The 24,035-nt window shown below is 36.6% G+C and overlaps 1 protein-coding gene across 3 annotated transcripts in view; it reads left to right on the top strand.

Annotated features, from left to right (window-relative positions):
• CSMD3 (CUB and Sushi multiple domains 3) overlaps positions 1–24,035 on the top strand; it is a 1,164,849-nt gene that overhangs the window by 67,305 nt on the left and 1,073,509 nt on the right. The gene's annotated exons all lie outside the window — the stretch shown is intronic.

Here is a 24,035-nt window from a genome sequence, read left to right as displayed (position 1 = left end):
TGAAAATACATTATTATAGATATAGCTATTTTATGAGTTATGTTTAAAGTAACAAAGCTAGTGATCTATTCAAGAATCTGACACTTTTGCATTCTTAATAGCAGTTTAGTTATCAGCTTTTTTTTTGGCTGATATTTTTCTTCTATGTTAAAATGAGTTATTTAAAATTTCCTCCTACTTATTTTTTCTATAATTACTATGAAAAATCATAACTCTTGGGTGGCGCCTGTGGCTCAAGGAGTAGGGCGCCGGTCCCATATGCCAGAGGAGGTGGCGGGTTCAAACCTAGCCCCGGCCAAAAAAAAAAAAAAAAAAAGAAAAAGAAAAATCATAACTCTTTGCTCATTTTCTTTAAGGAAAGCTCGTCAGGTGTTTGCCTTGGGCATTGTTATAGTTCCGCATTTCACACAAATCTATTTTATAGAATATTGGTCTCCTGAGAGATACTCAGAGATACTCCATGAAAGAAAGGTTTGCAAGGACAGTTTGTGTGTTAAATCTAGTACACCATATATACACCTTAAGATGCATATACTACAGTAGGCAGTTAAAGTCTGTAAGAAATTTCTGGTAAAGAAACTTGCAAATTTTTTTAAAAAAATTCAATACTAATTGACTTTAAAACTTTGGAATGTGGCATGTATTGGTTATCTTTTTAGGCTAATATTTTTTTTTCTTTTCTAAATGTAGTTTTAGCACAGGATGGATACCACAGCCTCAAAGCCTTTCACCAATTATGTTCCTTTCCAAGTTTCCGTAATGCAGCAAATGTTACAAGTCATATATGTACATCTTTAATTGGATAATCTTTAAAAAATTGTCTATTGTGATTGGAAAAGAAGTACTGCCTATGCGGTGGATTCCATTTTGTAGCCGCACAAATTCCTAGGGCACAATAATTTTTAAAAGTTTCTGTTATAGTCTTAAGATTTTCAATGAAGAGAAGTTGGGAGCTGAGAGGATTTAATGCCTGAATGTTTCCATTACATTTATTCTTACATTGTGCTGCTAGGTGTAAGATATAAGGTTAATTAGATCCCCCCATGAAGATCAATTGAACAGAATTATTGTCTCATGAATCGAAAGCATTCTGTGTGGATGGGTTGTGCATTAGAGCTGCAAAACACTTCATATTCTATTAACATGGACTCCTTCTGTTGGGAAGTTAGACCCAGAGAACACAAGATGGGGCTTCATCACTGCACCTGCACATTTTGATCCTTGTTTTTGGCAGGCATAAGCACAGAGAACTCACTCTGCAGGTGTAGTTGAAGTATGCCTGCCCTGAGGAGCTGCAGATGTCTTGGCCAGTGGAGGCTCTAGAAACTGGCACTCTTCAAATAATGGGATGCCGCAAGGCAGCCAGTATCTGCTGCCTATAAAATCCTGGCAAATGAGTCCATTCTTAAAGCCATACCTACATTGTCATAAAATACACATATGATCCACCTAAAATGAAGTCCTTTTATACTGATATGAAAATTAGAGAAAGGAATGAAGGTGAGGTGGGGTACTAAAGACATCAACACCATACCATCTTAATTAAGAAAGCTCTTTTCTAGCAAGGCACATGGGAAATTATTGCAATGGGTTCCTTGAAATGGGAAGAATTTCTTCCTGGTTTCACTATAAGGCTGCAACATACTAGCAGGTATCTGCTGCTCGGGTTAGAAATAATTTGCTAACCAATATTTCCTTGTTAATGCACTTTACTGTTAGGATGATAGGGTAGGAGACTGACTAGAATGTCATTAGGGTCTACAGGGGCTTTTATTTCTCCATTACTAAAATTCAGGACTTTGGCTATAGTCTTACAATGTTCCTTTGCATTTAACTATTTTTTTTTTTTTTTTTTTGCAGTTTTTGGTTGGGGCTGGGTTTGAACCTGCCACCTCTGGCATATGGGACGGTGCCTTACTCCTTTGAGCCATAGGTGCCTTTTGCATTTATCCATTGAATAGTCCTTAAATTTGAAACACATATCTGTCACACAGATAAATACTATCCATTATTTCTTCTGAGCTTAGGAAGTTGTAAACTCAGAAATGATGGGCTCTACGTTCTCACTCTCACTTCCTAGAGATAGTCACCAACAGTGTTTTCTCATTTCACATTTTCTCTTGCACATGGATAACTACATCTTTATAATAGAATCTTTCCCCTTTATCATTATTATTGCTACAAATAGTATTATTTTTCTAGAAATATAAGGTGATGCTTTGGGAATTTTTTTATAAATTGACTTTTTCCCTTTTAACAATTTCCAGGTAAGAACATGTAAACATTTATCATGATTTATATTTTTTTACCACAGAACTCCATTATAATTTGTTTGCTTATCTTATTGCTATTTTCAATAATGTTACAAAACCTATTTGTATAGAATTATCTGCTATAATCATGACAGCTATTCTTAGATTCCTAGATGTGGAATTACTGTCAGAAGATAGGAATCTCTGATAACTTTAATTACTAACCCAGCCTCAAATATATTATTTGATATATTATTTCAGTGTGAATCAGGGATTACTTTGAAATATATTCATTATTTTCTTTTAATTCTTATTTATTATTATGACAAAGTTCGTGTTTTTGTGTAGTGAAAATTTTATATCCACAGTTTCTGAAAAATGATATACTTTTGCATAGTTGTTGCACAAAAAAAACCCAGAAAAATAACTTTCTCTTTTAATAATAACTCCAACTTCTAAGTAACAGAAATGGCCATGATTATAAAAAAAAAATAGAAAATCAGGTATATTTTTAAACTAATCTATTTGACTAAACTATACAATATTTACAATATCAGGAGATGCATAAAACTTAATACTTAGAGAAAACCACGCCTATAATGCATTTGCCAAGTGATAAAACAAAAAGGACAAGACAAGCTTAAAACATCCATTATGATGTGGATTCTCTATTTCCTTTGATTAATATGCACAATATATTCTGATTTAACACTCAAATATCAGTGTGCTAAGACTAATTCCTTTGCCTATATTATCTCACTTGATCCTTCTTAAATCATCATTTAATCCTCATACTAAGCATACGAGCTGATTATATTAATAGCCACATTTCCCAGCTAGGAAATCATAATTAAAGAATTTTTGCATGGCCTCACAGGTGGTAAGAGGTGTGGTAAGCTTCGGATCCAGGCATTCTGATACAGCTTGTGTTCTGATTCTCCTGACTAAAGATGGTCCTCCCACACCAAAGTTAAAATGAAAAAAAAAAAAAAATCTCAATTTTTTTTAATGCTTTTATGTTATTTTTACTTTTACATACACAATTGAATTATTATTTGAATATGCATTTAGATATTTGATGTAAATTACTTATTGCTTTAAATATGTGGTTCAGATATACACAACAAATCATCATGATGTAAAATGACTAACACCATACAAGTAGTATTTTCTAAATTAGCAGAAATCATAATGAACTTTCAAAAACCAGACACCAGGGCGGTGCCTGTGGCTCAAAGAGAAAAGCGCTGGCATATGGAGGTGGAGGATTCAAACCCAGTCCCGGCCAAAAACTGCAAAAAAAAAAAAAAAGAAAGAAAGAAACCTAGACACCAGACAGAAATTATCTGGGGGGTAGATGGTGGGCAGAGGTCAAAATTCCGGCTGAGGTGAGGGGTATTTTTAAGTAAGATGGGTTTTATTTAACATTTCAATCTCTTTAGTATTGGTAGTCAGTATTAATACCACCAAACTTCATGCTTTTGGGGTCACAAAGTTAAATGCGGCCTTTAAAATTTATGTCAGACAACAGTAATTTCCAAGAGGAAGATGAGGAGAAAGGAGCTCCTATGGTTATCCAAGTTTCTATTTCTAAACAGCTCAGACTCTGTCACTTGCTCTCTCTTTAGAGCTAGAGAGTGGGACATTGACTGGGGACCGATTACTTACACTAATGAAACAACAGATGTCACATGGAACAAAATCTCAAAGAGTACAGCAGAGGTGACTCCCACAACATTTAGAAAAGGGAACAGGGTAAAAATAGCTAGTGGGATGAGATAGCTGTTTTGCCCACTTATATAATTTGCCTTGAACTTAACAGTTTTTATTAAAATATTAAATGACACTCTTTCACAGTGTGATAATCTTTTAACCCACAGGGAGTCAGGAATGATGACTTTCTAGCTACAACTACAGATAGATATATATTTTTTATTCCTGAGAAGGTTAAGAGACATTGTCATTTGAAGAACAAATATAACATCGTTACTTTTGAATGTGGAAGTTATCTAATGGGACATATTTTCAGTTTTCCTCTCTGCTTCTTCTCTGTGGCCTATATAACTCAATGCCAACTTCTATTGCTATAATTATTAAATAATACTTTTCTCTTTTCTCCCTTGGCAAAAGAAAACAAAACCCTTAGGATGTCAAATTTGTGGGTTTCGTTTTCTCTTTGTATGTTCCTAACCTAACAGAGTTCCTACCAGATAGTTTATGTTCAATAATTGTTTTGGAATAAAAATATTTGATTAGCTGAAATTCTATGTTTAAATCTGGTTTAACTTCAAATGACTCATTTTTTGGTTTTAGCTACAAATGTCATTTTCCCAGATGCTTTAGCGACATACACACTCTTCTGTATAAGTTATTTATATAGATTGTTACCAGCCGGAACCTACAGATATGTTTGTTAATATATTTCTCAATTCCTCTTTGAAATTGGTCTAATCCTTGGAGGTGTGTGTATGTTAAATGGGAGATAACATTGAGTATAGCTTAAATTGGTCCATGACACATTGAAATTTGCCTATATTACGCTATATTTTACATTACTAATGAACCAGAGATACTGTTTTCGGCCCGTATGATTTATATTATAGATTGTACTTCATAGCTTATAAATTGAAATCATTTCTATAAATGTCAGAAAAATTCAGTTGCCTAAAATTGCAGTTTCACATGTATACTTGCTAGATGACCTATGGTATTAAGACTATATTTATTTTGAATTATTTTAAAGCTACATGATAGAAGAAGAATGTATTGTCTTACTTTTTTATGACAACTGATTGAAAACAGAATTTCAGTGAAGGGAGCTTTATATAGCAAATTATTTTTGTTTCCTCCATAAGACTGAAATATTCACGTTTAATGAAGGTATTCAGTAAACATTATAAGAACATATTTTTATAAAATATTTTAGAATATTTATATGTTGTAATGTAACCTATTGACAATTGTTTTTACTGCTTAATGACTATTATAAAAGTATCAGGGTTTTCAAATATGGGTTTATAAGCCTTTTTCTATTAGTCATCTGTATTACTAACATATACACGTCAAATTTAATATATAAAGTATAATATAAATGTAAAGTTTTTGAGGAATACAGAAAGTTATATTAACATTAACTATTGGGAGAGGGTGATCAAAGTAAAAAATAACATGACCACAATCAATTTGCAGACAAATCAAAAGCCAGTAGATGGAGCTTTTCGGTTATTGTTACATAATCATTAGTTAAGGCTGCCATTTAAAATAAAATGTAGGAAATTTAGAAATTCCATAATGGTCATATTTTTCTGACTAACACTATTCAGTCACTATTTTTAAAAAGTAAACCATTTTCCTTTAAACAGTATTTAAATACCCTTATTTTATCACTTGTATTTCAGTTTCTGTGAGTCCATCAAGCATCACGTTTCTGGCTAGGCAAGGAAATCTCATTAAGACTGAAGCCACTTATCAGTACTTTGATATTTAGGTAATTAATTTTTATAAAGTATTGAGTTTTATGTGTGACCCAGTTTTTATTGATCTGTCACCTCAAGCACAAAATGCATGTAGTATTTTGTCATCAAAATATATCAATGTATGTAAGCACTGTACACATTTCTGATATATTCTACTTTATATCATTACTAGATAAATCACTGCATGTATAATTACTATACTGTCAGGTCCTGGGACTGGCCAGGTCTCGGCCTGGCTTAACTAGGTTCCAGACACGGACCGCTGAGCTAGCTTGCTCAGGAAAAATTTCTCTTTTTATTTATTCATTCATTTATTTATTTATTTTTTATTAAATCATAGCTGTGTACATTAGTATGATCAGGGGCCATGATACACTTGGTTCATAGACCGTTTGACACATTTTCATCACATTAGTTAACATAGCTTTCATGGCATTTTCTTAGTTATTTTGCTAAGACCTTTACATTCCACTTTTACTAGGATTCACATATTCCATTGTAAGATGCACCGCAGGTGTAATCCCATTAATCCCCCTCCCTCCACCTCCCTTCCCCCTCCCTCCCCTCCCTTTCCCCCTTCTCCCTATTCTTAGGTTGTAACTGGGTTATAGCTTTCATGTGAAGGTCCTACATTAGTTTCATAATAAGGGTGAATACATTGGGTACTTTTTCGTCCATTCTTGAGACAGTTTACTAAGAGGAATATGTTCCAGCTCCATCCATGTAAACATGAAAGAGGTAAAGTCTCCATCTTTCTTTAAGGCTGCATAATATTCCAGGGTGTACATATACCACAATTTATTAATCCATTCGTGGATCGATGGGCACTTGGGCTTTTTCCATGACTTAGCAATTATGAATAGGGCTGCAATAAATATTCTAATACAAATATCTTTGTTATGATGTGATTTTTGGTCTTCTGGGTATATGCCCAGTAGAGGGATTACAGGATTGAATGGCAGATCTATTTTTAGATCTCTAAGTGTTCTCCATATCTCTTTCCAAAAGGAATGTATTAATTTGCATTCCCACCAGCAGTGCAAAAGTGTTCCCTTTTCTCCACATCCATGCCAACATCTCTGGTCTTGGGATTTTGTGATGTAGGCTAGTCTCACTGGAGTTAGATGATATCTCAAAGTAGTTTTGATTTGCATTTCTCTAATGGTTAAAGATGACGAGCATTTTTTCATATGTCTGAAGGCCGTGCGCCTGTCTTGAAGTTTCTCTTCAAGTCCTTTGCCCAGCCTGCGATGGGATCCCTTGTTCTTTTCTTGCTAATGCGTTTGAGTTCTCTGTGGATTCTGGTTATTAAACCTTTGTCGGAGACATAACCTGCAAATATGTTTTCCCATTCTGTTTGCTTGCTTTACTTACTGTGTTCTTGTCTGTGCAGAAGCTTTTTAGTTTGATCAAGTCCCAGTAGTGTATTTTTGAAGCAGCTTCAATTGCCCGGGGGGTCCTTCTCATGAAAAACTCGCCCAACCCAATTTCTTCAAGGGTTTTCCCTGCACTCTCTTCTAGTATTTTTATAGTTTCATGTCTTAGGTTTAAATCTTTAATCCAGTGAGAGTCTATCTTGGTTAATGGTGAGAGATGTGGGTCCAGTTTCAGTCTTCTACAGGTTGCCAGCCAGTTCACCCAGCACCACTTGTTAAATAGGGAATCTTTTCCCCATTGAATGTTTTTAATTGGCTTGTCAAAGATTAAATAACAGTGATTAGCTGGATTCATCTCTTGGTTCTCTATTCTGTTCCAGACGTCTACTTTTCTGTTTTTGTGCCAGTACCATGCTGTTTTGATCACTATTGATTTGTAGTATAGTCTGAGGTCTGGTAGCGTGATTCCTCCTGCTTTGTTTTTATTTTTGAGTAATGTCTTGTCTATTCGAGGTTTTTTCTGATTCATATAAAATGAAGTATTGTTTTTTCAAGATCTTTAAAGTATGACAGTGGAGCTTTAATGGGGATTGCGTTGAAATTATATATTGCTTTGGGTAGTATGGACATTTTAACAATGTTGATTCTTCCCAACCATGAGCATGGTATATTTTTCCATTTGTTAACATTCTCAGCTATCTCTTTTCTTAGAGTTTCGTAGTTCTCTTTATATAGATCTTTCACGTCCTTTGTTAGATAAACTCCCAAGTATTTCATCTTCTTTGGCACTACTGTGAATGGGATAGAGTCCTAAATTATTTTTTCAACTTGACTATTGTTGGTATATATAAAGGCTATCGATTTATGAATGTTGATTTTGTAACCTGAGATGCTGCTGTATTCCTTGATCACTTCTAAGAGTTTTGTAGTAGAGTCCCTAGTATTTTCCAGATATACAATCATAACATCTGCGAAGAGCGAAAGTTTGATCTCTTCTGACCCTATGTAGATACCCTTGATTGCCTTTTCTTCCCTAATTGCGTTGGCAAAAACTTCCATTACAATGTTAAAGAGCAATGGAGACAATGGGCAGCCTTGTCTGGTTCCTGATCTGAGTGGAAATGATTCCAATTTAACTCCATTCAGTATGATATTGGCTGTGGGTTTGCTGTAGATGGCCTCAATCAGTTTAAGAAATGTCCCTTCTATACCAATTTTCTTAAGTATTCTGACCATGAAGGATGTTGGATGTTATCAAAAGCTTTTTCTGCATCGACTGAGAGAATCATATGGTCTTTGTTTTTTAATTTGTTTATGTGCTGAATTACATTTATAGATTTACGTATATTGAACCAGCCTTGAGACCCTGGGATAAAACCGACTTGGTCATGATGTATGATTTGTTTGATATGTTGCTGGATTCTGTTTGTTAGAATCTTGTTGAATATTTTTGCATCTATATTCATTAGTGATATTGGTCTATAATTTTCTTTTCTTGTTGGGTCTTTTCCTGGTTTGGGGATCAGGGTGATGTTTGCTGCATAGAACGTGTTGGGTAGTCTTCCTTCTTTTTCTACCTTTTGGAACAGGTTGAGTAATATAGGTACTAATTCCTCTTTAAAGGTTTGGTAGAATTCTAAACCATCTGGTCCCAGGCTTTTGTTTTTGGGGAGATTTTGTATGGTTGATGCTATTTCCGAACTTGATATGGGCCTGTGCAACATTTCCACTTGATTTTGGTTAAGTCTTGGAAGGTGACGTGCTTCCAAGTAATGGTCAATTTCCCTCAGATTTTCGTATTTCTGAGAATACAGTTTCTTATAATATTCATTAAGGATTTTTTAGATTTCTGAGGAGTCTGTTGTTACTTCGTTTTTGTTATTTCTGATTGATGAGATTAGAGATTTTACTCCTTTTTCCTGATTAGGTTGGCCAAAGGTTTATCTATTTTGTTGACCTTTTCAAAAAAACAGCTTTTTGATGTATTGATCTGTTGCATTATTCTTTTGTTTTCAATTTTGTTTAATTCTGCTCTAATTTTGGTTATTTCTTTTCTTCTACTGGGTTTGGGGTTGGAATGTTCTTCCTTTTCAGTTGCTTGAGATGTCCCATGAAGTTGTTAACTTCCTCTCTTTCCGTTCTCTTCAGGAAGGCTTGCAGTGCTATAAATTTCCCTCTTAGAAGTGCCTTTGCGGTGTCCCAGAGGTTCTGATAGTTCATGTCTTCATTGTTGTTTTGTTCCAAAAAATTGTCGATTTCTTTCTTAATCTCATCTCTGACCCAGCTATCATTCAGCATAAGGTTATTTAACTTCCATGTTTTTGTATGAGTATGCAGATTCCTGTTGTTATTCAGCTCAAGTTTTATTCCATGGTGGTCCAAGAAGATGCATGGAATAATTTCTATTCCTTTAAATTTACTGAGGTTAGACTTGTGACCTAAGATGTGATCGATTTTGGAGTAAGTTCCATGGGCTGATGAGAAGTATGTGTATTCAGTTTTGTTGGGATGAAATGTTCTGTAGATGTCTGCTAAATCCAAATGTTGGATGGTTAGGTTTAAATCTAAGATTTCTTTGCTCAGCTTCTTGTTGGAGGATCGATCCAACACTGCCAAAGGAGTGTTGAAATCTCCGACAATTATGGAGCTGGAGGAAATCAAGTTGCTCATGTCTGTTAGAGTTTCTCTTATAAATTGAGGTGCATTCTGGTTGGGTGCATAGATATTAATAATTGAGATCTCATCATATTGAGTATTACCCTTAACAAATATGAAGTGACCATTTTTGTCCTTCCTTACTTTTGTTGGTTTAAAGCCTATTGTATCTGCAAATAAAATTGCAACACCTGCTTCTTTCTGATTACCATTTGCCTGAAATATGGATAACCATCCTTCCACTCTGAGTCTGTATTTGCCTTTTAAGTTAAGATGTGACTTTTGTGTGCAACAAATGTCTGGCCTGAGTTTTTGTATCCAGTCAGCAAACCTATGTCTCTTTAGAGGGCAGTTTAAGCCATTCACATTAATGGAGAGTATTGATAAGTTTGGTGAAATTTTAGGTATTGAGTTTTTCAAAAGTCCAGTGGGCATTTTTAGTCCTTTTGCCATTGTGGAAGTTGGAGTTTGATCAGAAGTTTCTGAGTGAGTTTACTTTTGTAGTAGAGGATTGGGTTGGTTATTATGGAGGATAGGTCTGAGAATATCCTGAAGAGCTGGTTTGGTTATGGCAAATTTCTTTAGCATATGAATGTCATTAAAGTATTTAATTTCTCCATCATAAATGAAACTCAGTTTAGCTGGGTACAAGATCCGGGGTTGAAAGTTCTTTTGCTTGAGGAGATTAAACGTTGATGACCACCCTCTTCTGGCTTGAAAAGTTTCAGCAGAGAGATCTGCAGTCATTCTAAAATGTTCTTCCCTTTGAAGGTAATAGTTTTCTTTCACCTGGCCGCTTTGAGAATTTTCTCCTTCATATTAACTTTAGTGAAGTTAATTATGATATGCCTGGGGGATGTCTTATTGGGGTTGAGTCGTGCTGGGGTTCTGAAGCTATCTGCTATCTGAATTTCAGGTTCTCTAGGCATGTCTGGAAAATTCTCTTTCATAATTTCATGCAAAAGGGCCTCTGTGCCCAGTGAGGCCACTTCATCTGTTTCAGGAATTCCTATGAGTCAGATATTTACCTTCTTCGAATTATCCCAGAGCTCTCTGAGAGAGTGATCCATTTTTGCTCCCCATTTCTCTTCCTCTTTGAGAGTTTGGGAGCATTCAAAGGCTTTATCTTCGATGTCAGAGATCCTTTCTTCTGCTTGGTCCATTCTGTTGCTAAGGGATTCCACTGTATTTTTCATATCTTTGAGGGCTGCAAATTCTTGCTTCAGTGTGTCTAAGTCTTTGGTGGTTTTGTCTTTAAATTCGTTAAATTCTTGAGACAGGTTTTGAATTTCTCCACGAATTCCTAGTTCCATTTTGTTAATCTTATTTGCCATCCAAATTCTGAATTCGATTTCTGACATCTCAGCCAGTTGTTTGTGAATGGGATCTTCAATTACATCTGCCATATCTTTCCTTTGGGGGGTTTGATCTATTCTGGTTATTCATGTTACCAGAGTTTTTCCACTGATTCCACCCCATAATTGTTTTACTCCCTTTGATTTCTCCCCTGGTGTTTTGTTGAGGACCCGTGCAGTGCTGTGGCCTGAGAAACTGGGGCCCTGTTTGGTGTAGAGGGGCTAAATAGTTCTGCCTTGTTTTCAGCTGGTTTCTATTTGACCCTAGTGAAACAGTTACTTTGGGTTGAAGTCTCAGCTGTGGAGAAGTACCAGCAATTAAGTCACCCCACCCACCACAGGCAACAAATGGAAAAGGAAAATCAAACCTTCCTAGAACCACACACCCAGGGCACCACCTCAATAGTCCCCAGGTGAGTGGCTCAGTTCAAAAGGTCCAAATCAATTGTCTCGGTCAGCAGCTGCTTCGGGTGGGAGAGTTCAAGAAGTCCCTGGGAACTGGATCATAGGGGTCTGGTGACTGCTCTAATATGGCTTGCTCCAGTGCTGCGTGGAGTCAGGAAGAGCCACCCAGTAAATAGATCAGTCTGGGAAGATTGATGCCTCCTTCCCCACCTTGCAGCTCTGTCACACCCAGTAGCTGCTAGCCCCACAGGGCTGTGACCCAGTCAGTTGTCTGCAGTAAGCAGATACTCCAGGGGTTTGCACCTGCCTAAGTCACAGGGTAGTCTGTGTCTGCTCATCTAGGCCGCTACTCTCTGTCTTTATCCAGCAGGGGGTGGTGTGGCCTGTCAACCTCGGGCACTTGATGGAGGCTGGAGGTGTTCGCTCAGTTTCAGCCTCACCCTTAGTTTATGTTACTGGGTGAACGGAACAACCCTGTGGGAGTTTGTTTCTGACCTGCTAGATTCTTCTGCAGAGGAGAGGCTGATTTGAGTTCTCAGAACCTGTGCCTCAGGCCCTGTCTTTAGTCCTGTGGGTTTGTGTTCGCAGCACGATCAGTTGTCGGCTGCAGCCTCTTGGCCTCCTTTGTCTATAGGCTGGTGATCCCCTGAAGTGCGTCTTAGGCTCAGTCAAGTGGTCCTCTGGATCAGCCCCACCTTGGGAGTTTCCAGGCTCTGCAGGTTTGTTTTCTAGTCCCCGTGTTCCACCCAGGTCAGTGCCGCCTCAGGCAAACCCTTTACTCACAGGGCCTGTGTTTCAGTCCCAGGTCTGTTCCATGGTGGTTGCCATCTGAGAAGATGCTCGGCCTCATCTGGTTGCCCAGGAAGATAGGAGGAGAGGCTATGGGATATCTGGGGGTGGGCCTTGTTATTGCTGAAGACAGCTATTACTCTGCACCTTGGGGCACCACTGCTCCAGTTTAATTCCTTCTTAGCCAACCATCGTCTTCTCGCTCCTTTGCTACAGAGTCAGCACTGGCCAGCTGCAGTCCAGGTCCTGTCTGCACCTCTCGAGAGTTCACTCAAGAATCTGGACTCCTGGGGGGGGCAGGTCTCCAGATCACGGAGTGAGAGTGGAGGGGAGTGTTAGGAGCTCAGAGTTGCAGGTCATAACACCAAGCTCATTGAGACTAAATAAATAAATAAACAGATACAAAGGTTACCAGGCACATGGGCCCATAGATACAGAGACAGACGGAAACGCATAGACATACAGGTAACAGCCACGACAACAGCAATATAAGAACTACTGCAATAAAAATAGTGATAATCATAAAATAATTGAAAGAAAGGGAAAAAAGAGAGAAAAAGTGGTGTTATTAGAAATGTTAAATGAGAAGAAAGAAGAAATTAAAATTAGAAGACATAGAAATAAAAAATATATTTATATAAAAAGTAATAATAAAAAATTATCGAAATCTTCTCTAAGAAAATGGTGAGGAAAAAACAGACAAAAACAAAACAAACAAAAAAAGCACAAAAACCAAAAAAAAGAAAGAAAAAAGGCACCAACTAGAAAAATATTCTTGTGTGTAGAAATATACCTATATTTATCTATATGTCTGCTGTAGGGATCAACTTTTGTAGGAATATATTCATACTGCAATATACTTTCTGGACACCAGGTGGTGCTGTGAGTGGTTCTGAGGCTTATACCTGATTTACAGTTTATACTGTTACCATGGTAACCACCTTCCATGGCCGATTGCCATTTTGGAACTGCAAACTTTTCTGCAAAAGTTTGTTGCCTAAGAATTGTGTAACCTCAGCTATTCTTTTCCAGACAGCACTTGCGACTGACCTTCCCACTCAGTGCAGGTGTCCACGCTTCTCAAGTCTTTCCACTGTGTTCCCAGGTTCTCCTACAAACTGGCGACTGCAATCGGCTGTAGGGGGAGTGGTGCTGAGTTCTCGTGGTCGTTGGTGGGCTTGCGGTTTTATCTGTTGTAGCTGGCTCCCGGGGCTGAAGCCAAGTTTGCGGCCTCAGCAGCTAAAGCCGGGTCCACGGCTTCAGTAGCTTCCCGGCTTTAGCAGCCAAAGCCGGGTCCGCGGCTTCAAGCCGGGTCCCGGGGTTGGAGCGTTCAGGGGACTTATTCTGGGTTTTATGGTTCAGAGTTTCTCTTTTGGATTCAGGAAAAATTTCTCTTAGGTGCCTGAGGGCTATCTACTTTAGCTGATGGGGGTAGAGAGAGAGAGAGAGAGTCTTTGAGAGAGTAAAGCAGTCTTAGAATAGATAGATCTTAGTCTTTAGCAGAGCTTGGTAATCTCAGCAGAGAGATGCCGTGCTGGAGTTCTGCAGGCAGGAGAGGAGACAAAGTCAGAGTAAGTGGGTCCATGATAGAATGCACATGCTCCTGACTGCCTTCTCCTCCAGCCTAATATAAGGCTGATCTCGTGCCTCCCAACACCAAATTGGTGTAGAGATTGCCAATTCACCACTGTTCTCATCTTGTGAGCTATCATGCTTGTTAGGAGCGCTAAATCCCTCTCCATGCCCTTTCCACCAAGGTGTTCCATTATTGAGCTATACAGCTATTTCTTTTTTTTTTTTTTTTTGTAGAGACAGAGTCTCACTGTACCACCCTCGGGTAGAGTGCCGTGGCGTCACACGGCTCACAGCAACCTCTTAACTCTTGGGCTTACGCGATTCTCTTGCCTCAGCCTCCCGAGCAGCTGGGACTACAGGCGCCCGCCACAACGCCCAGCTATTTTTTGGTTGCAGTTTGGCCGGGGCTGGGTTTGAACCGGCCACCCTCGGCATATGGGGCTGGCGCCCTACTCACTGAGCCACAAGCGCTGCCCTATACAGCTATTTCTTATAACTCTCACTCCTCTTAGCCATAGGCTATACCGGCTGCTACACTATACCTCCTTTCTTGTAATTTAAACAATACAGAATTCCAGAGGTTAAAGTATGAGTTCAAGATTATATAGCTGTAAGGGGGTATACAGCTGTAAGCTGTAAACTCTGGTTTGTCTGAATCCACAGCTACTACTATAATCTTAGCTAATACTTGACTACCTTTATAAATTTTTAAACTATCTTTGCCCCCTCCCGCCATTGTCACTACTGTTTTGGAGTCTCCAAAGTGCTTCCTAAGAAATATTATACATATTGTAAAAATGAAACATCCAATATCCACAAGAAAAATATTAAAGACAGGACCAACAGAAAATTAAGGTAAATTTTAGGGAAACCTATCAATGTTTTCATAAAGCACTCTGTTCCCCCTGTGTGTAAGCATATCCCTTGTACCTTTTGCCTAGATTTTGGAACTTCCATTTCTCTGTAGTTTTTGATATAGCTCGGCTAGCCTGCAACAGCCTATTTCATTTTAAAGCTATTATCTGTTTGATTTCAGAATCTTAAGTCTGAAGACTCTTCTATATATAAGTAGGTTTTATCCAATCTCCTTCACTTTTTTCCCAGTTCAGATTACATCTAGTAGGCTTTAGTCTATTGTAGAATATAAAATATGGAACTAAAAAAACTTAATTCTTTTCAGACTTTAAAACTGAGAGGAAATTATTACTTGTAATAATCACTATGCATTCTGAGAATGGCTGTCTCCGAGACTAGGAAAGATAGACTGTTATATCTCATTTGGACTCTATCCATGGTCAGATAAATGCTGCTGTTACATTTTCCCTACCCCCTTTCTGGATTGTCAGTCCTCTATGAGCAATGGCTTCAGCTGCCTCCAACTCTGAGGGGACCCACCTGTTTCCCATACCCTGTGAGCTGTGCCCACCTTATGCCCCTATTCTGTTCTTTCATCAGAGATCTGACAGGTCAAGCACTCCAAAGAAAAATTTTACTTAATTCTTTTTTTTAATAGACAATTAAACAACCCACTTATGTGCCCATGATTTTAGAAATATCTCCAGAGATAGATGAAGAACTTGAAGCCACTTGGGATGTAATGAATGCCTCTGAGAACCAAGGCACAAATCCATAACGGGGTGTTTTTCCAGCTAAGAAAAGGAAATCTTACCTGTGAGGGGAAAGTGAAAAAGTTCATCTACAGAGAACTCAAATTAATCCACATGAAAAAAGCCAAGAATCCCATATATTAATGGGCAAGAGAGATGAATAGAACCTTCTGTAAAGAAGACAGAGGAAAGGCTAACAAACATATGAAAAAATGCTCATTGCTCCTATTTATTAGAGACACGTAAATCAAAACCACCCTGAGTTGTCATCTAATTCCATTAAGAAGGGCCCACATCACAAAATTTCAAAACTGCAGATGCTGGCGTGATGTGGAGAGAAGGGAACAGTTTTAGACTGCTGGTGGGACTGCAAACTAATATGACCTTTTTTGGAAAGAAGTACAGAGAATCTTCAAGCTGGACCTCTCATTTGATCCTGCAGTCCCATTACTGGGCATCTACCCAGAAGGAAAAAAAAAGAAAAAAAAAAAAACTTTTACCATAAGCACACTTGCCCTAGACTGTTTATGGCAGCTCAATTTGTAATTGCCAAAATGTGGAAACAGCCTAAATGTCCACCAACTCAGGAATGGATTAACAAGCTGTGGTATATGTACACCATGGAATAGTATTCTGCCATTAAGAAAGATGGAGACTTTACATCCTTTTTATTAACTGGATGGAAGTGGAAGACATTATTCTTAGTAAAGCATTACAAGAATGGAGAAGCAAGAATTCTATGTACTCAATTCTGATAGGAAGACAATTAATGACCTAGTACACGGTGGCGGTGGAAGGAAGGAAGAGCAGAGAGAGAGAAAGAGGGAGGAGGATGGAGGAAGGGAAGGGCAGAGAGAAGGAAGTGGAGGAAGGGATGAACAGAGAAAGGGTAGGAGGGAGTGGGTGGGGGAAGGGAAGAGCACAGGGAAGGAGGGAGGTAGGGGAGTGGGAAGTCATGGGGTGTGCCACATCTTTTGGGGGCAGGATGCAATTATAAGGGACTTAACCTAACAAATGCAATCAATGTAAAAAAAAAAAAAAGAGAGAGAGAGAAAAAGAAAAGAAAAGAAAGTAGATAACAAGTGTTGCCAAGGGTGTGGAGAATTGTTGGTGAGAATTTAAATTGGTACGGTTATTATAGAAAACAGTATGGAGGGTCCTCAAAAAATTAAAAATAGAACGAACTAACCTGTGATTAAGTAATCTTATTTCTGAGAATACATACAAAGAAAATAAAATCCATAGCTGAAAGAGAATAATGAAAAAAAAAAAGTTAATGTAACATTTGGGTTGCTTGCCCCTACCCTGTATGAGAATCATAGCTGGCCAAAGTCACAAGCTTAGAGACTGTTCAGAATTATTGGAAAAGTGGAGGGGAGATGGTGTTTAATTCTAATTTGGTGGGACTACATACATTCACAGATTCTTTTTGGACTCTTGAGAAGAAACGGGTTATGAAATTCACAATGTACTAGATACGTGCTGAAATGTGTCTCTTACATAATCCACTTCATCCTATATTTTTAACACCATAGCTCTTTCGTGTTGCTGTGTGGCAGTGAATTGCCAATACTGATCATTTGAGAAATTAGTTATGTGACTTCTAACAGTCCCTCTCTCTCTTTCTCAATGCTCTATTTAAACCAATCTGTTTTCAGTACTAGCTTTTGCATTTCCACTCAATTCTTCATAAGTAGTATTTTTGGTTTTAAATTAAAAAATTTCTCCATACTCTTTTTAAATTGGAAAAGTAATTTAAGTATATTACAATTTAATTAGTATTATATTTCAACTTAATTTCCAGTTATAATTTACATAAGTATTGTGCTATCTTCACAAACTATTTATATAAACACATTATAATATTATATGGGTGCTTAAAATATGTAAACTATCCATCCAGTGATTCAGGAAGTGGTTATGTGACAGGTTAGAAACAGTTTAAGAACTTAATAGGCATACTCCAATAACACAACAGTGTAGTAAGCCATAGCGTTTCACTTAAATATGGTCCTACCAATTTAAAACAAAGTTATGTTTATTGGATTAGATTATCACACCCTTCACTTATTTTTAAATTTATCTAAATTAAATAAAATATAAAAATTTAATTTTCTCTGTCATGCTAACAGAGAAGTTGCTGAAAATGACTTGGAGCTAGTAGTTACCTGAATGCTGAATAACAACTGCTTTATGTGATCAAGGGAAAATTACTCAATTTTCTAAACTTTATGTTCTGCATCTGGAAACATGGCTGAAAAACGATAATCAGCTCACAAAATTTTTGTAAGAGCTAAGCAACATATTTCAAAGTGGCTTTTACAGATTTTGAAACATGATTCTCAGTAGGCCTTCATAAAGAGACCTCGTGGTAATTAATAAATACTTATATTAAAGACATCATATTAGATGTTCTAAAATAGCTTTAGGGATTGATGTAAATACAACACAGCATTTTGGTGTTTTGTTTTCAGTATGTGGCCATTGAAATAGGGATTCAGACAAATGAGAATATACTTAAAGTGTATGTTATATACACAAATATTGTCTTTTCCTCACACATAATTTTTTTTAAATTTTTAGTCCTAAAGAGTTTTTTATATCTGTTTTACAGTCATATTTACCCATGGTGATTAATAATATGTAGGACTTTAGCATATGTGTTGTCGAAGCATACAAAATAGTATTCAGGCCTTTAACAAAAATGAGCTGCAGTGCTAGCATTATAAGGCCTATTTTTCTGAAAAAAAATTATGTTTGCATTGTATTTCCTATATATTACTTCAAAGTACACATGAGTAATTTCTTTTGGTTGCATGTTTAGAATGTTCACAGAAATAACTATACCACTTAGATAACTGCATTGTACATGTTATTAACTTCCTTTCTGAGTTAGAAGTACTTTGAATGACAGTACCCTTGTGGTTCTATGCAATGTGTTTGACAGAGTCAAAGGTAGTACTCTTTCCACGTAAGATTTCCATTGATTTTCATTTCCATTTTGTGGCAGTTATGTCCTTACTGAGAATTTACATACATAATTTGTTCATTGCTTCAAGTACCGATTTATTTTATTCATTCAATAGATTTTTGTTCTTTGTTTTTGGTTTTTTTTTTTGCAGTTTTTGGCCGGGGCCGGCACCCCACTCCTTTGAACCACAGGCGCTGCCCCTTTCATAAAATCTTGAAGGAGTGTGCAAATGTGAAATGTTTTAATTTCTCTGGGCTTCCCTGTAAAGTTGAAACTCTTCCTTGTATTTTTTTTTAGGTTTATTCTTTAATTATAAGCAGCATAAACAATTTCTTTTTGTGCTGACTATACAGACTTCTCAGATTTTGTGAACCTAGTTTTCTAGTGGTCATAGCACTATTAGTTCATGTGTCTGGGAAGTCAGTTTAATCTCCCTTTTGGTAATTACATGCATTAACTTTACAAATTGCTACATGTATGCTGTATGTAAGATACTCTTCATAGAACTGGGGATAGGTACATCAGTGAGCAGAACATACATGTTTCATGAGACCTACATTTTGTTGTAGAAACTAGATCATAAACAAAACATTTTGTTTTGTTTATTTCATGACAACTACATTTTGTTGTAGAAACTAGATCATAAACATATATTAATATGTTATTTAAAAAAGTGATGGGTTCTGAAAACATATTGGCAAAGGGAATAGACAGATTGGACCATGTATGGGAACAGGCAACCAATGACACATGCTGAGAACATTCTCCTTTAATGACCTCTACCTTCCCATGCCCCGACTCCACCTGCTACCCTTCTGAGCAGTAGTTAAGTGTAGCAAAGTGCTGATGGGCATCTTTATTTGAGTGTGATTTTGTAGGAATCAAACCTACAACAAAGAATCCCCTGATTGAGTTTGACTGGAAACCATTGGAATATTATCCATCTTTCTTATACATTAAGTGTATTAGCACATATGGTATGAGAAATTCTATAATAATAAAATCTATATAATTTTTTCACATGAAATTTACCAAACACATTTAATTGTAAATTTTATTTTTTTGCAAATACCTTTAACAAGAAATGCAGAGAAATTATTTAAAAAGAAAAATGTATAAACTTTATTAGATACTGTTATTTAAATTTTAAAGATACCTATGTATAGACTTATAATTCTATCACGATTTAAAGCTTTCCTCATATAATACATTTTTAAGTATTATTCTACTTCAACTCAGATTGAACTAGTAGTATGAACAACTACAGCAATATATGACTGAATATAAGATGATCTTGCATCAAAGATAAAAAACTTCTCTGAAAATATTTTGGTTGACATATATATGTTTATGGCTATGGGCCAAAAGTATTTGTCTCCTTAAAATTAATATATTGAAGACATATTCCCCAATGTGTCACTTTGGGAGAAAATTAGTATTACATTACAAAATCAGATTAGATTAGTTTGAGATGAGTGAAGACCGGGTGGTGAGAGGTTATTTTCTTAAAAAAAGAGGAAGAGATATTTCTTTCCACAATGTAAGAAACAGCAAAAAGATGGCAATTTGCAAAATAAGGAGGCGGCTCCCACTAGACACTGAATCTGATGGATTATTGATACCTTAACCTTGGACTCCCTGGCCTCCAGAACCATAAGAAATAAAGGTTAAACTATTACTGAATGCACATTTGTCACAGCAATTTGTTTTAGTAGCTAGAACTATTAACACTCCTCTTAATTTAAGTGTACATATGAGTGTTTATATGTCCAAATACACATGCATTATTAGAAATATGGATGGAATTGTCAAGTTATCAAATATAATGTTTATTTATATTACACACATATTTAAAACTATATCATAAATAACTTGATAAAATGAATTAAATTTTGAGTTGTTTTTAGTTCAATTTCATATTTCATATAATTTGTAAAGCTTTGGCTTGTGCAACTCTAAGATTGTATTGCCATCTGTTGAAATGAATGAGACCTGACAATAAACTTACTGTGGATGGGGAGGGAAATAGAAGATTTCAAAATTGTCCTGAAATTTATTACACTGGGGATCCTCATAGAACATTATGAAATAGCCTTCCCCCCCTTCAAAATTGTGCTATTTCATAAAACAAACATGTTTAACAGAATCATCCTTTATCACTCATTAATTTATGGATGCCCTTCATAATGTGGGTGCATTCTTAGTCTTTACTTCTTTTTAGGCAAATAATATTATGATTTATGCATTCTTAGAAGATTTGCCTAGAGTAAATATATTCTATCTGAAACTTTGTCTTTCCTGTAACATACTTACTTTGTAGATATCTATTTTTTTTAAGAGTTCTTCATTCAGACATTCAAATTCAGGAGTATAAAACTAAGTTGACCAATTTTGAAAAATGTCCTGTTTTAACCCTTTCATGCTCTGGGAAGAAGAGTGTTACATAAAAAGCAGAAATCAAGGAACTATTTTCTCTCTCTTTACACAGTGAGTTCTGATTTTTCCTGTCCTCTCCTTTCATATTCATGCAGTGGTCTTTCATTAATGTAAACAGGTGATTCATATGCATGCAAAGGAAAACCTCTGGATATTTATAACTTTGTATATCTTTATTAAAAATAACAACAAAGTAGGATTTTGCTAAAAAGGAAAACAGATAATATGAAAAAGCTCAGAGATGAAAAGAATGCTAGGAAGAGCTTTAAAAAGCAAAGTAGGTCACTGAGACAAGCAGAAAATATGCAATATCTTTTTAAAAAATGAAGTAATTCTCAAAAGATGTACTTTAGCTGGCGATTTTTTAAAATAGAATAGCATAAGGCTCAAAAATCACAGAATACTATTTATAGAGTGGACCATTACATGATTTGAACGAAAAAAAAGTCCTCTCAGTAAGTGTGAAAAACCGATAAGAAACCTTGTCTAAAGAGTGAATCCACTTTCACAGGACCCGGAAAAGGTCATGGAAGTGGTGAGAAAGGCAAAAATACTTCCCAGATTCAAGTAGAAGTAATTTGGAATAAACTCGCTTTGAATAAAATAATGTCAGATTTAAAGCAATTCTAAAAATGTTGTAATGCAGAAGATGGACCTAAAACAAGCACATAGTAAAAAAAAAAAAAAAAAAAGAAGTGAAGTTAACAAATTTGAGGCAATTGAATAATTTAGTGTTTCCCTGTTGTGTATAATTACTGCTCTTTACAGTCAAAGGGATATAAACAGCTAACTGCAAATTGGTCTTGTTAGAAGAATATTTAGTACAAAAATCCTTTGTCTATCATTCTCCCCATGCTCTCTTGTGCCCAACATTCTTATGCAAATTAAAAAAAAAATAAGGCCACACTTACTCATCCATGCAAGCGTCTCTTCCTCTGAGAAACATTTATCAATTCTCCCTCCCTACTTTACTCCTTTCTCTATTCCCTCCTATTCCCCTTTAGTATCTTACTGTAGAGATTTGGTGTCTCATTTTCCTGTCCTCCTCATATCTAGTCCATCAGTAAGTCAATTAAGTACCTCCAGAACATTTCTCATAAGAAGGCATTTCTGCATCTTACTGGTACTACTGGAAACCCACAGTTAACCTCTCCTCAACAATTGCAAAACCCTATTTTCTAGTTTCCTTCCTTCTCTATGGGGCAGTGATTATATCACCTCCTTAAAACACAAATTGAGATCACATGTTCCTCTGGCTTTGTCTCCCCTCCCCCTCAACCCCCAATATTTAACCATTTAATGGCTTTCTGTTAGACTGAAAATTCCACCTAAACACCTTGATAAGCTGTGCAGAGACCTATATGATGTTGCTGTTTTTAACTTCTTCATGAACCCCCTGATTCCTGCTCTCCATCACCTGCCACACTTTAGCCATATTGTTTTATTTTTTTCTGTCCTGCAAATGCTCCAAACTCTTTCTAGTCTTTATATTGTCTAATCCTTCTTGACTTTTTATTGTCTGTTTTCTTCTGCTTACCACACTCCTGATATAACCTTAAATGTCACCTCATCAAGAGAGCCTTTCCTAACTACTTTAAACAGCTAAGGAAATCACCTGCTTCTTTGCCCCAAGCATAGCACCTTTCTTGGCTGGTGTGCAGAAATGGGAAGTAGGTTATTTCCTAGGGTAACAAATTAACAAAGAATTGGTGATTTAAAGCTAGAGAAATTTATTTTCTTTCCTTTTTTTTATTAAATCATAACTGTGTACATTAATGCGATCATGGGAGGGCAGGGAGGGGGGAGGATGGGCGGAGGGAGGGTGGTTGGTGGGATTACACCTGCGGTGCATCTTACAAAGGTGCATGAGAAATTTATTTTCTCACCATCCTGGAACCCAAAGTCCAAAATGAAGATGCTGGCAAGGCAGTGCTCCCTCTGCAGGCTCTGGGGAGTACTGTCTGGCCTATTCCGAGCATCTGCTGGTGCCAGGTGTTGCTTGATTTGTGAAACATTATTTCCATTCTCTGCCTCCATCTTCACACAGCCTTCTCCCCTGGGTCTCTGTGTGTCTCCCCCTTTCCTGTCTCTTAAAACGATAACCTTCAATGCATTTGGGGCTTACCTTGGTGCAGGATGATCCACTCTCAAGATTCTTACTTTACTTATACTGCAAATAAAAGAATTCCAAATAAGTTTTCAAGTAGCTCTCAGAAGGGCCACTGCAGGTGATATTGTGGGCAATCAAATGGCAAGCAATTACCTGAAATATGTTAGAAACATCTGCTGTTTCCAAAAAATGAGCCTCTAAATGAGACAGAAATTCATGGCAGCCAGAGCTAAGGTAATGCCATGGTACTAAGAGGCCTGGCATTGCTTTAATAATAAAAACAATGAGGCAATTGTAAAGAAATGATAACTTCTGCTGGTAAAATATTCTTATATTCAAAATTCCATAGTTTCATTCTGTCTTCCATTCTCAATGATGACAAGGAAGCAGGGTTTTAACCAGAAATCTGGCAAGGCCTCTGCCAGTTATTAACTGTACTGAGATGGAAAAAATTTAATTTCCACAGTTAAAAAATGTGCCGATCCTTATCTCACAGGTTTTTCTAAGCATTAAACTCGATAATGTCTACAAAGCCCTTGGTACAATACCTTAAGAAATACTCAACAGCTCCATCTCAGTTTTTTCTTATTTTGTCAGTGAATAAATTTAATTCCAAGACTAAAGGCAATATCACTTTATACAAATGTAATTTACATACATGTGTGTCATTTTATTCAATATGTTTAATTTATTTTCACTCTAGCTCCAATTTCCCTAAATCATGTTAAAATGATCATGATCAAGTTGGAAATAATCTAATTCTTTTCGTTATTTTTCAGTGTCTTTAAATAAAAGTGTAAAATTATTTTGTGTTTATTTTATAGGCAAGGAAAACCCTTAATCTTACTTCAATTGTACATATTTGTAATCACTTCTCATTTTCCCCAAGATATATTTATTTAACTGTTTCAGGTTTCAGAAACTACTTTGGCAACTCTGTAAAGAAATCATCAAAATAATGAAGAAGTGCAAAGCACTTTTACCTCATTGACCCACTTGTCCAGCAAGCACTCCATTTGCTGGTGTTC

The sequence above is a fragment of the Nycticebus coucang genome, chromosome 13 (genome assembly GCF_027406575.1).
Source record: "Nycticebus coucang isolate mNycCou1 chromosome 13, mNycCou1.pri, whole genome shotgun sequence".
Taxonomy (NCBI): Eukaryota; Metazoa; Chordata; class Mammalia; order Primates; family Lorisidae; genus Nycticebus; species Nycticebus coucang.
This window is presented reverse-complemented; position numbering and strand designations above follow the sequence as displayed.